This window comes from Balaenoptera ricei, chromosome 6, assembly GCF_028023285.1.
Source record: "Balaenoptera ricei isolate mBalRic1 chromosome 6, mBalRic1.hap2, whole genome shotgun sequence".
Classification (NCBI taxonomy): Eukaryota; Metazoa; Chordata; class Mammalia; order Artiodactyla; family Balaenopteridae; genus Balaenoptera; species Balaenoptera ricei.
Genome location: NC_082644.1, coordinates 105,651,547 through 105,664,940, shown reverse-complemented (window position 1 = coordinate 105,664,940; position 13,394 = coordinate 105,651,547). Strand labels below are relative to the sequence as shown.

The window sequence follows — 13,394 nt, the reverse complement described above, 5'->3', positions numbered from 1 at the left end:
CCTCCGGGTTCAAGCCAGTATCAAGCCTCAAGACTGGTCTCTGCTTCCCCTCTTGCTCATCCCCACCAAGTCCATTCTCCACATAACTGCTGGAATTATCATTTAAAATAAAAATCATATCATACCACCCCCTGCTCCAATGCCACCCCCGATGACATTAACCATCTAAGCATACTTAGAATGAATCCAACATCCTTTCCACTATCAACCCTTTCTGAGCTGGCCTCTGCCGACTTCTGCTATTTCCTACCACGCCCTCACTCACTCCCTCCATCCCTGGCCTGCTTGTTCTCCTTCTAGCATTCCAAGCTTTTACACATCTCCCAGATGTTTGTGTCTGGTTCCATTACTTCACCCAGGTCTCTTGAATCCACTTTGTGCATGCATATGTTATTAGTGTATAATGCATGTATAATATTACACATGATATGCTTATGTTGTTTTCAGTTCTGTATACCCAGCCCCTAAAACAAGAACAAGCAGAACAGAGTGTGCCAAGTGTGTGCTGTTATCACCCTGTCTTTTCCCCACCTCCTGTGGATCCTAGCTTCCCTCTGGGGCCACAAAGAACAGGGCTCTCCGTCTGCTCTGCGAGAGCCTTTAGAGAAGTGAAACCACCAAAATAAAAAGAGAAAACTTCCTTATCCAGGCTGAGGATGGCAACGGTGATAATGAAGATGATGATGTTTTCAATGGGGAGGGGGAGCATATAGGTGATAGCCTCTGTTTATCAAGTCATTTATTTTATTTTAACGTTTTTATTGGAGTATAATTGCTTTACAATGGTCTGTTAGTTTCTGCTTATAACGAAGTGAATCAGTTATACATATACATATGTCCCCATATCTCTTCCCTGTTGCATCTCCCTCCCTCCCACCCTCCCTATCCCACCCCTCTAGGTGGTCACAAAGCACTGAGCTGATCTCCCTGTGCTATGCAGCTGCTTCCCACTAGCTATCTATTTTACAGTTGGTAGTGTATATATGTCCATGCCACTCTCTCACTTTGTCTCAGCTTACCCTTCCCCCTCCCCGTGTCCTCAAGTCCATTTTCTAGTAGGTCTGCATCTTTATTCCTGTCTTGCCCCTAGGTTCTTCATGACCATTTTTTTGTTTGTTTTTTAGATTCCATATATATGTGTTAGCATACAGTATTTGTTTTTCTCTTTCTGACTCACTTCACTCTGTATGACAGACTCTAGGTCCATCCACCTCACTACAAATAACTCAATTTTGTTCCTTTTTATGGCTGAGTAATATTCCATTGTATATATGTGCCACATCTTCTTTATCCATTCATCTGTCGATGGACACTTAGGTTGCTTCCATGTCCTGGCTATTGTAAATAGAGCTGCAATGAACATTGTGGTACATGACTCTTTTTGAATTATGGTTTTCTCAGGGTATATGCCCAGTAGTGGGATTGCTGGGTTGTATGGTAGTTCTATTTTTAGTTTTTTAAGGAACCTCCATACTGTTCTCCATAGTGGCTGTATCAATTTACATTCCCACCAACAGTGTATGAGGGTTCCCTTTTCTCCACACCCTCTCCAGCATTTATTGTTTGTAGATTTTTTGATGATGGCCATTCTGACCGGTGTGAGATGATATTGCATTGTAGTTTTGATTTGCGTTTCTCTAATGATTAATGATGTTGAGCATTTTTTCATGTGTTTGTTGGCAATCTGTATATCTTCTTTGGAGAAATGTCTATTTAGGTCTTCTGCCCAATTTTGGATTGGGTTGTTTGTTTTCTTGATATTGAGCTGCATGAGCTGCTTGTAAATTTTGGAGATTAATCCTTTATCAGTTGCTTCATTTGCAAATATTTTCTCCCATTCTGAAGGTTGTCTGTTCGTCTTGTTTATGGTTTCCTTTGCTGTGCAAAAGCTTTTAAGTTTCATTAGGTCCCATTTGTTTATTTTTGTTTTTATTTCCATTTCTCTAAAAATCCTCAACAAAATACTAGCAAACAGAATCCAGCAGCACATTAAAAGGATCATACACCGTGATCAAGTGGGGTTTATCCCACGAATGCAAGGATCCTTCAGTATACGCAAATCAATCTATGTGATACACCATATTAACAAATTGAAGGAGAAAAAACATATGATCATCTCAATAGATGCAGAGAAAGCTTTCAACAAAATTCAACACCCATTTATGATAAAAACCCTCCAGAAAGTAGGCATAGAGGGAATTTTCCTCAACATAATAAAGGCCATATATGACAAACCCACAGCCAACATCATCCTCAATGGTGAAATACTGAAACCATTTCCACTAAGATCAGGAACCAGGCAAGGTTGCCCACTTTCACCACTGTTATTCAACATAGTTTTGGAAGTTTTAGGCACAGCAATCAGAGAAGAAAAAGAAATAAAAGGAATCCAAATCGGAAAAGAAGAAGTAAAGCTGTCACTGTTTGCAGATGACATGATACTATACATAATCCTAAAGATGCTACCAGAAAACTACTAGAGCTAATCAATGAATTTGGTAAAGTAGCAGGATACAAAATTAATGCACAGAAATCTCTTGCATTTCTATACACTAATGATGAAAAATCTGAAAGTGAAATTAAGAAAACACTCCCATTTACCACTGCAACTAAAAGTCATTTATTTTTATGTCGGGCTCTCTGCTAAGAATTTACAAACCGTTATTCCATGTAATATTCATAATAGCTTTGTGGGGTGGTCCTTATCCCCATTTTCCAGACGAGGAAAAAGGCCAGCTTGGAGAACTGCGACTTGCCTGAGCTTACAAAGCAAACAAGTGTAGGGGTGGGTACCCCCGCCCTAATCCACTTAACTCTAAAGTCTCTTTTTGTCTTATCCTAGTGCCTTTCATCTTTCTTTCCCTTTTTGAAGTTGTTAACTCCAAATTTATTAACCTAGGGAATTCCCCGGTGGTCCAGTGGTTTGGACTCCACGCTTCCACTGCAGGGGGCACAGGTCCGATCCCTGGTCGGGGAACTAAGACCAGACATGCTGTGAGGTGAGGCCAAAAAAAACAAAGAAAGGCAAATTTATTAACCCACATGATCTGTAGAAACACTGGGACGAAGGTCCATCCAGCCCCATAGCCAGTGTCCGTTCCCTGATCCCGCAGCCTCAGCCTGCATGCCTTCACGCTGCAGTTTTGAAGTTCCACAGCCAGAGGTCCCTGCCTCTCACAATGGGGGGTGGGGGGGGGTGCTGATGCCATCAGCACGTGGCTAAGTACTCAGTTCCGGCGTTCTCCAGGCTGATCTAGTCTGTCGTTGGGTGTGGTCGCCTCCAAACAGTGCCTCTTACAGCCTTGGGTATCTGAGCAAGACAAGACCTCCGAGGGGTTTGATGGGGAAACTGAGGCCAGCGAGGCGGAGGCTTGCCCCAACCTTCTCAGTCAGTTCGTGGCAGAGCTGGGGCTTAAGGACCCAGTCCTCTGGTTCCAGGCATGAAGCTCCTCCTGCAGCCCAGCATTTTTCTATAGTGCCTACCTCTCCACCTCGGTGTCACCCTCCTTCTTCCCTCCCCTCCCATTCGTCACCACCTCCACCACGTTTTGTTTTCTAGTTCAAATGGTAATGATCTTGTTCTTACACAGCTCCTTCCTGCCAAATAGATCCCTGCGCACAGTACAGGTGTTGGTAAAGGATATTGCCCACCATCCGTCTTTCTTAATCACACTCTGCTCCTGAAACGCAGCCATTTCTAGGGTGAAATACGGCCCCTCTTTAGCCGTGTGTAACACCAGCGGGAAAACCCACGAAGGCAGGCCTGCTTTTCTAGATGAAGCACACTCCAGGTTCTAGGTTGGAAGGTCTAGGGTGGAAGATTTTCTTGGGTCTGGGCTGTGGGCGCGTTGTCACTACTTGGAGCCTGCCCAGAGACCTTTGTGTGGGGCTGCAGCTCACTCTCTCGTGCCCTTAGGGACCCAGACTAAAGGCTGAGGTATCTTTTGGGCCCCAAAGAAAGCCTGGAACATAGGTAACTCCAACCTCCAGGCTCTAAGCGGCAGTGGGAGCAATACATTACCCAGCTCTGTGACCACAGGGCCGAGGAAAAGGGCACTGGTCCTCCAAACTACTGAATTTATCACCTACTCTTGTGAAACAGTCAGTGAATGCATACCCTGGGTTCCAGTGCACATTTCTCCACTTCACGGCCGAGTGATCGATCGTGAACAAGCCTCTTAACCTCTCTGAGTTCTCAGTTTTCTCATTTATGTAAAGGGAATCATACTCCAGCTGAAAGGGTTGTTCTGAGCGTTAGATGAGAAAATGCAAGCAATGCTCTTAAAGAATGTAAAGAATACTTAATAGTTGTTTCGTAATTGTTAGCACTTTTTACTACAAGTCAGTAAGAAGATTAATGAAGAAGTGCTAACAGAGGAATGAAAATAGAAAAATACCAAGCAGAGAAATTTTTAGGTTTATAGATATTTTTATATTTATTGATATGATAATAATATAAGGTTCTCACTTGAAGGTATTTTTAGCTTCTTACTGCTGCTTTTTTCTCTCCAGTTTCTGTCTTTCCTGAGAATTCTCACCTATATATTTTCCCTACTTTTTTTTTTTTTAACATCTTTATTGGAGTATAATTGCTTTACAATGGTCTGTTAGTTTCTGCTTTATAACAAAGTGAATCAGTTATACATATACATATATCCCCATATCTCTTCCCTCTTGCGTATCCCTCCCTCCCACCCTCCCTATCCCACCTCTCTAGGTGGTCACAAAGCACCTAGCTGATCTCCCTGTGCTATGCGGCTGCTTCCCACTAGCTACCTATTTTACATTTGGTAGTGTATATATGTCCATGCCACTCTCTCACTTTGTCCCAGCTTACCCTTCCCCCTCCCTGTGTCCTCAAGTCCATCCTCTAGTAGGTCTGTGTCTTTATTCCCATCTTGCCCCTAGGTTCTTCATGACCATTTTTTTGTTTGTTTTTTAGATTCCATATATACGTGTTAGCATACAGTATTTGTTTTTCTCTTTCTGACTTACTTCACTCTATGACAATCTCTAGGTCCACCCACCTCACTACAAATAACTCAATTTCATTTCTTTTTATGGCTGAATAATATTCCATTGTATATATGTGCCACATCTTCTTTATCCATTCATCTGTCGATGGACAGGGTGCGTGAGGGGCCGTCCAGCATTCAGAGCGCGTCGCTTGCCTGGTGGATTCGCGGAGGCTTCGTCTCCTTTTATATCCTGTGCACGTCTTGGTAAAGTGCTAAATGTTTTGTGCCGGCACAAATGCCCCTTTTGTATCACTCCAGCTCCTGCTGGTGGCTCTTCGCAGCCCACAGTAAGTCGTACATTTATTTCCGCTAGGACTTTTCAAAAAAGAACACGCGCTCTGCTGTACAAGAAAAATCTGTCTCTCCCACCTGCCCACACCCTCTCCCCCAGAAGTGAAGCCCAAAGATTAACTCCCTGGGTGATCTTTTTAGTCTCCTGAAATAACCCGGACTCCGAGGAAGGAGGTGGTGTTAGGAGGCTTCCAAGACGGGGAAGGTTTCCGAAGGCTTGGTTTACTCCCCATTCTTTGCAAAAAGAGGGCGTAGAGGGGCCTTTCGAGGGCTGGGGGAGAGTTATCTCGGAGGACAGTGCTGGAGACATTTGGCTTGGGCCTCGTAGTCTCACTGCAAACACAGAGCTCTGACATTACCTCCAAATTGAGTTCTGGAGCATTTAGTCCCAGAAAAGCACTGGAGGACTGAAAGATGTTCATCACACGGCCTGGATCTCGAGTTTATTTTTATAATCCTGTTTGTTATGTGAATTTTTGAAGAGATGGAAGAGGCCCAGACCTTTCTGCTGTAGAGAACAGATATAGATCCTACTCAACAGGCAGATTGATAACAGACACTCCTTAGCACTTAAACTATGCCAGACCCTGTTCTGAGTGCTTTACACATATTAACTGGTGAAATCTCTGCAATTCCAATGCCTGGGGTAGGTGATGTCATTATTCCCATTTTACAGTTGAGGAAACTGAGGCCCAGAGAGCTTAAGTAAGTTGTTGGAGGTCCTACAGCTAGTAAGTGACATAGCCAAGATGGGGGAGCAGGCAGTCTGGCCCCCAGGATGAGGTCTCAACCACAGCATGGTCTGGCCTCTTGGAGATGAGCAGCCTCACCCCCTAACCAGTGTCTGAGAAGAGTCATGCTGTCCCGCCTATCACCTCTTGGTTATATCTCAGACTCTCAGGGTCCTAAGAAGAAACCATCATATGGCCTTATAAGAGTACCTGCCCCTACAACATAGGAGCCTCATACAGCCTTAAACCTTGGTGCTTCTGTGTCCTGGAGAGACACAAATTTCACCCAGGTATTCACATCATTGTTATGCCAGGCCCTGTGGTAGGCACTGGAGCTTCAGCAAAGGCACGAGAATCCCTGTGCCTGTCCTCACCTCGTGCAGGCAAAGGAGAGGGATGGAAGGCACTCACCTTCTGGTGTGATGCTGGCCAGGTTGGTAGAGGGATGGGTGCCCTGGGGCACGCAGCAGAAATCCCACCCATGGGAGGCTGATGGGGCCTTCTAGATGCAATTAATAATTAATTCCTGAGACTCAAACAATTAGCAGGCATTAGTGAAGCCAAAAGCAGAGGGAGGGAGGGTGGCGAACAGTGTTCCTGGCAGAGACCCGGGGGCAGGTGAGAGCCTATCCCTTCTTGACTGCCAGCCGCGCCCGTCCCCGGTAAGCCCGTCTACAGGGGCACCTGCCTGGTCATGCAAGCAAAGAGGCTTTCGAGACTTATTTCCTTTGGGCTCCAGACCTCTGCATGGAAGGAAAAGAATATCAAAGTAGTCTTGTGACTGTCACATACCACACCCTGATCTGGACTCTCTAACTGTGTCATCTCATTTAATCCTTCTCACAAGGAACCTGAGGCCCAGAGAGGGAATCTGTCTCCTGTCCAGGAAGAGGAGGAGGTGGGCTTGGCATGGAGGTCGGGATATTGCCAAGCCTAGGCCTCTCACACCAGTGCCCTGACATCCGACCTGCCTTTGAGGAGTGATTTCAATGCTACCAGGGAATCCCTGACTGTAAAATTCCAGTTTAGTCCCGGTGGTCTGGCTGAGGCAACACCATTCTCCTGATCATTTATTTTGTTCATTAACCTTTATATAACTGGGCAAGGTTCAGTGTGAGTGATTCAGCCATTCTATGCAAGTCAGCTGGAGTGGTTCACCTAGGGCGAGAGAGGCTCCACTTTCAAGATGGCATTCAAGTTGGTGCTCGCTGCCAGCTGGGAGCTCAGATGGGGCTGCAGGTTGAGGGACCCAATAACTTTTCAACTGGGCCTCTCCATGGACCGCTTGGGCTCCCATGCAGTATGGTGGTCGAGTTCCAAGAGAGCAAGGTGCATGGGATGGCATTTTATGACCTAACCCTGGAAGTCACAGAGCATCATTTCTACTGTACTTTATTGGTTGACACAGTCATACACATCAAGCCAGTTTCAAGGAAAAGAGACAGAGACCCTAGCATTCAATGAAAAGAGTGCCAAGGTCACCCTGGAAGAAGTGTGTGTGGGATGGGAGATAGTGTTGCAGCTATCTTTGGAAAATACAATCTATCACAAATATTTACTATTTACTAGGCACCACTCTAGATGCTAAGTATACTTCAGAAAATAAAACAAAGACCCCTGTCATCATGGACCTTATTATATTCAAGCAGAGAGGGGTGGTGGTGGGGGAGACAGACAATAACATGACAAATAAAGTATGTAGTAAGTTAGAGGTGATAAGTGCTATTAAAAAAAGAGCAGGATAAGGGGGTCTGGAGTATGGGGTGAGAGTAGCAATTTTTTTTTTATATAGCAAATTCTTATTAGTTATCTATTTTATACATATTAGTGTATATATGTCAATCCCAATCTCCCAATTCATCCCACCACTATCACCCCCCCACCCCCCTTGGTGTCCATACGTTTGTTATCTACATCTGTGTCTCTATTTCTGCCTTGCAAACCAGTTCATCTGTACCATTTTTCTAGATTCCATTTATATGCGTTAATACACGATATTTGTTTTTCTCTTTCTTATTTACATCACTCTGTATGACAGACTCTAGGTTCATCCATATCACTATAAATGACCCAATTTTGTTCCTTTTTATGGCTGAGTAATATTCCATTGTATATATGTACCACATCTTCTTTATCCATTCGTCTGTTGATGGACATTTAGGTTGCTTCCATGATGTAAATAGTGCTGCAGTGAACACTGGGGTGCATGTACCTTTTTGAATTATGGTTTTCTCTGGGTATATGCCCGGTAGTGGGATTGCTGGGTCATATGGTAAGAGAGTAGCAATTTTAAATAACATAATCAGGGAGGTTTTTCCAAGAATATGTCATTTGAACAATAAAATTAAATAAGAAGAGAGAATGAGTGTGTATATATCTGGGGAAAGAACATTCCGAGAAGAAGGAACTACCAGTGCAAAGGCCCTGAGGCACAGAATGCCTGGGGTGTTTGAAGAATGATGAGATCCGTGTTCCTGCGGTAGGAAGTGAGAAGAGCAGTAAGACGTGATGTCAAAGGAGCAGTAGGTGGCCAGGTCATTGAAGAACTTGAGCTTTTCCTCTGAAAGAAATGGAAAGCTATTGGAGGATCCTGAAAAAAAGAGAAACATGATCTAACCAAACTTTCAGAAGGAACACTGTGGCTGCTTTGTTGAGAATAGACTGTAAGGGAGGGAGGTCGCAGGTGAGGAGGACAGGTAGAAGGATACTGCAGTAATCCAGGTGAGAGGTGATGGTGGCCTGCGTCCGGGTGGTGGCAGTAGAGGTCGGGAAAAGGGTTTAGATTCAGGAAGTATTCTGAAGTTCATATCTCCTTAAAGAGAGAAAGGGCTCTTCCCCTGCCGCCGCGGAGTTGCGCGGAGGCGGAAGCTCCGGTGCCCTGGAGATTCGGCTGCACCCGAAACCCACCGCCCTGGCCGAGGAAGGCATCGCTGCCGGAGGAGGTGTAATGGACGTTAATACTGCGCTGCAAGAGGTGCTGAAGACCTCCCTCATCCACCATGGCCTAGCACGTGGAATTCATGAAGCTGCCAAAGCCTTGGACAAGCACCAAGCGCGTCTCTGTGTGCTTGCATCCAACTGCGATGAGCCTATATAGGTCAAGTGGGTGGAGGCCCTTTGTGCCGAGCACCAAATCAACCTGATTAAGATTGATGACAGCAAGAATCTAGGGGAGTGGGTGGGCCTCTGTAAAAGGGACAGTGAGGGAAAACCCCCTAAAGGGGTCGGTTGCAGTTGCGTGGTGGTTAAGGAGTACGGCACAGAGGCTCAGGCCAAGGATGTCACTGAGTAGCAGTTCCAATGCAAGAACTGATCAAATAAAAAAACCGGGCTCTTGTTCCTCAAAAAGAAAAAGAGAGAGAGAGAGAGAGAAAGGTAGGTTTCAAGCATGATTCCGTAACAGCCCCTTATCTGTCCTGTGACGTTGGCTAGTCTTTGCAGAGGGAAGAAGGTGGGCTTCTTGTCTTGGCTCCCCCTGAGCCCTCTTTCTTGAGAAATGATTCTTATTCTTTCAGATAATTTCATTGGACTCTTTTTTGTTCCCCACAACTTGTCCTTTAAGCCGTTGGGTGGGGTGTCATACCCACTTCCTGTGGAATGGTAGCCCTATACAATGCTCTGGGACCGTGGTTTTTATGGTGTATCAATGGGGAAAATGCCGCCTTCATTTTTTTCCCCTTCTGAATATTTACAATGTGCACTTCCTCTGAAAAGTCCTGAAGTAAAGACCTTGTTTAACTTAGTTCAGCACATCATTTCTCAAATATATTTGACTCCAGGAACTTTTTCCATTAGCATACTTCCTCGGAACAATTTGGGAAAGGCTGATCTTATTTCAGTGACCTTCCTCCAAGGAGGAGATCATCAAAGCAACCAGGTCTCAGTTATCTGCGTGGTTTGGAGCTGCCTGTCCCAAACCAATTTGCCAGGCTGCTCTGGCCTTTCCGGCCTCCTGCCTGCAGTCTCCTCACCTTTGAGGTCCTGCAGAGGCTGCCCTTTGCTGGGACAGTGCCGCCCCATCCACATCGCTGTCTGCACTGAGATGTCATGTGCAGGAAAGCTTAAGAGTCAGCACACCGAGGTTGTCCCTGACTCTCCCATTTGTTCCTACAATCATTTACGGGCACTTATTCTATGATGCTGAGCTGTTGGAAGATGCAGAGATGAATCCAAGCTGGGTCTTGCTCTCAAGGTGATTCAGGTACATCAATAGCAGTCATGTAAGGGGAGCTAAAGTAAGAATTGCTATAGGAATAATGCAGCTTTAAGCACACACACACACACACACACACACACACACACACACACAATATCAGTAACCAGAAGAGGGTTTGGGATTCAGAACTTGCAAATTATAGCCACTACGTTTGATCTTGGACACATTTTTTCACACTTCTATCATGGTTTTCAAGAAATCCACACAAAAAAATCTTCATTTGATGTAGTAAATAGTTTTACCGCCTGGCAAGCCAGGAGCTAACCTAAGGCAAAGAAACCCTAAAGAATAGAACCGGACTGCTGGTTCCCTCACAGTGTGTAATAAATGTATTGTCTCCTCCCACTTGCTTCCTGTGGAGCCTCAGAACTTAAAGGAGGTGTGGGTGGAGGGGAGAAGAGGAAGGAGAGACAGTGGGTAGAGGGAGGAGGGAGCAGGCAAGGAGCACTTAGGCTGGTGGTGAGAGACTTTTCCTACTGGAGACTCACCCTTGGGACTTTGTGATGGAAACTATTCTGGAAACTGCTGGAGGCTCCTACCCTCCCCAGCTGGGGGTAGCCTCGAGGGGTTGCACTGGTGGCCAGATGTCCCATCCTCTTCCTCAGTCATCTTGTAGGATTAGCTAGTATGAGTGGGAAGCCTCCTGCCGCAAAGAATGCATCATTTCACAGGGCTCTATTGTTTTTCTCTGATTGTGTTTAAACTTTCTGTTTCTGAGGATTAAGCCCAAGGAATACAGCCCAGGACAATCTCTGAAAATGAGTTCTCTCTCTATAAATCAATAACAAGAAAACCGTAGACCCTCAGAAGCCAAGAACATGATAAGGGAGAGAGGTGTCAAAAAGCAGAGCCCCTAGAAAATGGTGACCCCCACCCCTCCCTGTTAACATCCTTCCACACTCACTGAGCCTTGGTTTCTTCATCCATAAAATGGGAATATGGATGTTTAGTTCTCAGGGTTGCCATGAGGATTAGCTGAAAACCCAGCATGGTCCCTGGTAATTAATGTCGCTCTGTAAATGGTAGCTGCCATCAGCATCATGGTCATTGTTGTGGAGGGCGGAGGTATCCATGAAGACTACATGGAGAAAATGACATCAAGAAAAATAGGATGTAGGCATGTGGACATTGTGGGAAAAGATGGAATTCCAGGCGGAGGACTAGCCTAGTAGAAGCACAAGTTCCTGAAAGCTTAAGACACTCTTACAGAAGATGTTCCCCTGCGCTGACAGCTTCGCCTGCGTGGACTTAACCCCACCAGTTCTAACTCAAGGTCATTGAATGACACTTTGACTTTGATCCCACTGCTGGTGTTGTCCTTGTGAAGTGGCCCCTCTTCAATACTCATTGATACCCACAAAGCAAGGCAAAGGACGTGTTCCAGTTCAGCTGAAACCTTGCTCAGTTAAAACCCTGACTGACACTATGACAATTAGAAAAACTTTTAAAAACTCATTAATTCTGAATCCATTAAATCAGTTTCCTGACTCCATGGAGACTAGGAAGGAACTTCACCTTTTAATTCATTAAAGGAGTGATTTTTTTTTAAGTGTAAGAAACATGGCAAGAAAATGCATGTCCTGTTTTCCAGGGTGCAGGGAACAAACAATATGTGAATGCAAATTATGCCCCAGACAGGAGACACTATTGACTACTTTTTGGCGCTCAGCTTTGCAAAGTCCATTTTGCAACTGGAGAGTCAGAGACTCTTAGCAGAGAAGTTATCTGCTAGGATTACTAGGTCTGATTCCATTTTCCAAACTCTTTCCACATTATTGTTGTCTTCTGTGATGACCAGACTGTGTACTAGACATTTCTCATTTTTAGAGTTGACTTAAAAATGCATGATTCGATTCTGCTTTTATAAATTAGAAAAATATCACTAAAGCTGAAACCACCCTGACTGTCCCACCCACATTCACCATTGCTAGTCCCATCCTTTCTTTATTTCTGAGTTTCTCTCCTCAAAATTAGCCACTCGTGTAAATGCGGTTTTAATCTTTCCAACATAACTTTAAATGAGTTTGTTGTCGCTTTTCAGTCCTTTAAAAATACTTTTCCATATATGTCACCTACCCAAAGGGAAGCTCTAATGTGTGCCTGTTTTCTTAAATGGTGTCATACTATATATAACATTCTGCATCTTGCTTTTCCCCTCAGAAATAATTTTTGAGCTCTACCCATGTTGACACATATAGAGTCAGTCCATTCCTTTTAACTGCAGGAGAACATTCCAGCACGTGAATATACCATTTTTATTCCACAGTGCCCTGATTGAAGGTTATTTAGGTTGTTTCCAATGCTTTGCTGTTACAAACAGTGCCTCGGTGATCACCTTGTACACATATATCTATGCGTGTATGTTTGCACCCTTGAAAAGCTCACACTTAAAAGCTAACAAGTGGAATGCTCGTTATAGATCATTTTTATCTGTGTGCGAAGCAGTTTTCAGAAGGGCCTCTGATCCTGGGATCTGGATTGACCATCTGGTTTACAGAGTTACTGACACTCAGTCTTGGAGGGAATGTAAAGATTCAAACCTCTCCTTTTAAGGTTAGATTCTGATGCCCAGAGAGACGAAGGGACTTGACCGTGGTCACAGTACCCAGAGGTCCTTCTTGCATGCCCTCAGCGAGCTTTACTGTTTACCTGTGTCCTTCCCACCTCCTCTTGGCTCTTGGCAGCGGTCACCTACATCTTCAGGTATGCGCTACACCTGACTCTCTCTGCCTTCGGGCTTTAGAAGAAACTTGGGAGGGGGGCAGTGGTAGGAGTAATACCCTCAGAAAATTGGCACAACCCTCAACAAATGACAGACAGGAAGCTGGTGGAAAAATACCCCAGGTTCCTTGCCCCTTGGTGGAAAGATTCTGGGTGCATTGTACCCAGCCTCTGAGAGACTCCAGCAAGACTGCAACCGTTTCCCACATGGTGACCCACTTATTAACACACCCTTGTTAGCTTTCCTCCCTCCCTTGTCTCTCTCACTTCCCAGCCCCTCACCTGCTTCCTGGGATCACCTCCCAAATCAACTACCTGTACCCAAATCCTTGTCTCAAGGTCTGCTCTTCACGGAACTCAAAGACTGCATCTGTATGCCAGGGTCTGTGCCAGGCGTAAGGGGATACAAGAAATGAA

At 45.0% G+C, this 13,394-nt stretch overlaps 1 protein-coding gene and 1 pseudogene across 4 annotated transcripts in view; both read left to right on the top strand.

Annotated features, from left to right (window-relative positions):
- Nucleotides 1-13,394, top strand: part of ASTN2 (astrotactin 2) — an 895,599-nt gene that overhangs the window by 499,343 nt on the left and 382,862 nt on the right. The gene's annotated exons all lie outside the window — the stretch shown is intronic.
- LOC132367595 (small ribosomal subunit protein eS12-like) lies at nucleotides 8,958-9,353 on the top strand (annotated as a pseudogene).